Consider the following 4,606-nt stretch of genomic DNA (forward strand, 5'->3'; position numbering starts at 1 on the left):
TGTTGAAAGTAACCACTCAACTTTGATTTCAGAACTTCAATATTGAAATATTTGAATGAAGTAAAATTGTTAAAATATACAATATCTGTTTTTTTCTGGCTTTCTTCTGAATTAAAAATAACTTTATTAGTTGTAAATATTACTTTGTACTTAATAGCAAGTTGTATACTTATGACCGTCCGTGGCAGGTGCTGGTGGTGGAGGACCTTAAATGGAGCCTCCCTCTCTACTTCCTCCTCAAGTGGTGATGCGAACAGCAGCGGCTGCTGGTGGAACATCAAGTGGACTTCGTCTCTAATTCGTCTTTCCTTTACAATCTCTTTAGGAATAAAGAATGAATAATTACTTCTCTGTCTACGGCTACATTATGCGTGTGTGATGGCCTTCGTCTGCCGGCTTTTTGTATCCGCTTGCCTGATATTGAGAGCTATCGTCAGTAGACGGAAGGTTGAACGGAAAACCTAGTTTGCCTGCTGCAAATCTTGTGGCTTTTATTCTCATGAACTTTTTCATTTGGCGTAATCAGCTGATTTTTTCAGGCCTTAATCAAGTATAAAATCAATAGCCGAATCTTGAAACCTTTCAATGGTCCATGATATTTTGCAAAACGTAACTTACATTGTCATAAATTTCGTTATCCTAATTTATCTTTTAATTCTCTTCAATATTCTTGTTTTATTTGAGTTTCATTTAGCTGTAAGTGTTTTATTACATAAATAATTATTCTATTACGGTGTGATGTTTTAGAATTATTTACTATATTGCAGTGTTAAAAGTTCTTGGCCCAGTCATACAAGTTGCTGCGTTTTATCTCTATCTCCGTGCGCTGGTGTTACTCTGTATGAGACCAACCATCTCACCATCACTTCATTGTTATCTTGTATTGCTTCACCAAGTCTACTTGTTTGCAATGCATGGTATACTATATGCATTGCATGATATATTGCTCTTTTCTCCGTTATATAATACAGCTTCTGCTAGACTGTACCTATATTCTTTTATGCAAATATTTTTATTATAGAATATGGTATGTTGAAGCTCTTAGGTTCTGCCGATGAAACGCCATAATTATAGCCCAAATCATGGTGTCGTCCTGAGCCTGGCAAAGCAAGCTATTTCAGTCAGGGAGCCTGGTGGCTGACATACGTTTTATTTCTTGGTTATTTATACGAAGGGCGTTAAGGATACGAGTAATTATGTTGGTTATACCCTCGGTATTGTTGTGAACCGACAGATTGACGTTTATTGATTGGTATAAACTCGCGTGACCAGAACTTTTTGGTCTAGGCAAAATATTGCTAAGCGAATAGGCTGGTGCGATGCATTGCATATTCTCAACTCTTATTGTTTGTCATTGAATCGAGTCTCATTGCGAATTACCTAATAATAAATTTAATATATTATAATATATTTATATAAAAATTTATTATTTTCTTCTAAGTCGATTTAAGTTTGAATTTTAACTATGTTTGCAAAGAAGCAGCTTTAATCTATGCCAAACATTAGCCCGGAGATTGTCTCCTCTTCATTATCCACCCTTCAATATCAGTGTGTATTTTATGTGCCATGGAAAAATTTCACAGCCAAAATATCATTTTCCCGCCGCAAACGGCTCTCGCATTAAATTCTTTCTTTTTTGTTTCTAGATTTATTATTTGTTTCTATATACATTATTATTTGTTAAACTCAATCTGTAATCTCACGTGGGAATTTTCGCCCGTTTCCCATCTTCTACGGGAGCGGACAAGAAATGGAAATTTTAAAATGTAGGTACTTGGTTGGCACCCGTCATATGGACTGCGTTGCTGTCAGGGACTCCTACTCGTGCTTCTCCACATTGTTGCATACTGGGACTCGTGCTTCCCTACATTCTTACTTCTGACATCGTTGCATTGTGGGACTCCTTCTGTACTTCTCTACATTCTTAATTCTGACCTTGCTACAACTTGGGACTCCTACTGTACTTCTCTACATTCTTAATTCTGACCTTGCTACAACTTGGGACTCCTACTCGTGCTTCTCTACATCCTCTTCTGACGGCGTTGCTGTCATAAATTCCTGCTCGTACTTCCCTACATCGTCCACATTTTAGCGAGGATTCGTGTCCAGGAGCGTGGAACTGGAAACATTCAATTGAGCACTGATTTAAGTATTGGGTTTCATAGTTGCGTGAGGGTGATTGATTATGGTGTGCAACGATCAAAGCTGTATTTGATGAGTTTGATTACGCAAGTTATATGATGAATGATGATATCTGATGATGAATGATGCTGTCAGATGATGAATGATGATGTCAGATAATTGGAAAAACTACGATTTTGTCGATAGTTGGATTCTGATCTACTAAGAATTTATCCTGGTTGTCTGTTACAAATAAATCAGATTTTTATAGTCAGGGATCTCCTGTTATCTTCTCGTATTGAGTCTTATTAAATTTTGTATCGCTAATTTAGGCCTAATAGCATTCGCAAAAAGTCTCATATTTCCACATGAAGCATCATTAATTGTGTGCAGTCATGTTGATAAAACGGACTTAATGTGTTGAAGTGCTGGAACTGTGCGTGCCATTTCTTAGTCTTAATGTTCTAAAAATTGTGTTGGCGGTTTTGATGTATTGATGTTATTGTCTTTTATTGATCTTTGCATTAGATTAGTAGATTAGTTTCTACGACTATCTAGAAGTAGGAACTTTTAATAATCATTAGCTGGATTTCTTCTTGAAATGAGAATAGAGTCCCCCTGAACAATTAAAATTAGAATTTAGCATCTATTACGATGTAGTACCATTTGTAATGGGATATACTGGGATGTAGCCAGACTGCTTTACAAGGCACGGAGTGTTCAACTCGCCTTCATACAGAGAAATTTATCAGTATTTCTGAAGCATACAGTAGAAGGTTTACGAAAGTTCTTCACTCGGAACGTGTCATTAGAATCAAATAATTAATTTATTGTTCGTCACTTTCCAAAGAAACTGCGAGTTGAGTCATTATAAGAATTTAGCCGAATTTTTGGTGAACTCAAAGCACTGGAGCCCGAGAGCAGCTGTGGTCATCCTCTCCCTTGCTTACTACGAACGGACCAATCCTGATCAACGTAAACCTTGCCCCTCCATCTCTGACCAAACCCTATTATTATTATTATTATCATTATTACGAATTAACCCAATAATAATAATTAGGAATTTTTCCCTTAATTATTATCAATTAAGCCTTTATGTAAGCGCGACCTTCAGGCTCTCTTTTATTCCCCGCACCGGCGGCTGTAAAGCGCTTAGAGCTAAAATTAAATACATACCTAGCAAGCATGGAAAAGACAATAAAGTCAATTTTATTTTGTCTCTAATTTTTGAGCTGCCGCGTTGTGAAAAGCATACAAAAACATTCAAGCACATATCGGCTGACTGTACATAGGCCGTTAATTTCAATTATTAAAAGCACGTTGTACAAAAAATGATTAATCTGTTGGAAAACGGCTGGTTCATTTCAGTCAAAGTAACGCGTCCCGCACGGCAATCATTTCAGTGTCTCGGTAACGCGTGCCAATGTCTCCTCTTTTGCACTGAACGATAAAAGTTTGCCTCTTCATTTACCATGACAATCTCATCACCGTTGCATGATACTCGACGCGTTGTGATGACAATGCATGTTATTTAGATTACTGTTGCAATTTTAGAGTATTTATTGAATTCGTAGCTTGTGGTAGAAATGTTACTGATCTTTTAGCATCAAGGTCTCCAATCAACTTCTAGGCGGTAGGAGTGCGTGTTTTTCTCTTGCTTGAGCATTTTTGTTGTTTGGTATTTCGCCGTTGGTATCTGGAGTGCTAATATTTACTTATATTATATGTCCTACGTAGGTTGGAAATGTAGTTAATTATACAAGTTGACCATCATCACGTGGATAAAAATAGACAATCTTTGATCTGAAGACTAGAAACTCGAATGCTTTCTTCTTGGAGTTTGGCATGGAGTTCGCTTCTTCAGGAAGAACGGCAAATTCTTATTTATTTTGATATCCTGCTACTTGCACGTTATCTTTGGATTCATTTGCTTTACTGTATAAAATGCATCTTATAGCACCTTCAGTCATACTTTTATCGCACAGTCTTTGCGGTTTCTTTTATGGCCAATGCCTGGCCGATTGTCGGGTGTCGATGACCCACCAACTAATTTTAGTTCTTCAATTATCGTATTATATATTTATCTATAATAACAATTTAGTTCTTCAATTATCTAATTATATATTTATCTATAATAACAATTTAGTTCTTCAATTATCTAATTTTTGATGAAGTTCGCAGCTCAGTTGCTTGAGACTGCGTGCTGCTGCTTCTCTTTCGTATCACATTTACCGAGCTCGACATTAGGCAGACATCGGTGCCGTTAACTGGAGACTGAAATTGTAATTAGCGCACAAATTTGTACGGTCGGTATTTGCTGTGTGCTAGAAACTAAAAAATCCAGTACAAATTCAATAAATGAGTTTGGTTTATTGATAAATATTACGTAATCATTTGTATTTGCAGAAAATAAAGTTTAGTACGAAAGTCACTAAAAGTAGTTTACACAGAGACTAGACCACATATTAGCTCCCTTTTGTGTTGT

Source organism: Hyalella azteca, unplaced genomic scaffold (assembly GCF_000764305.2).
Source record: "Hyalella azteca isolate HAZT.00-mixed unplaced genomic scaffold, Hazt_2.0.2 contig9828, whole genome shotgun sequence".
Lineage (NCBI taxonomy): Eukaryota > Metazoa > Arthropoda > Malacostraca > Amphipoda > Hyalellidae > Hyalella > Hyalella azteca.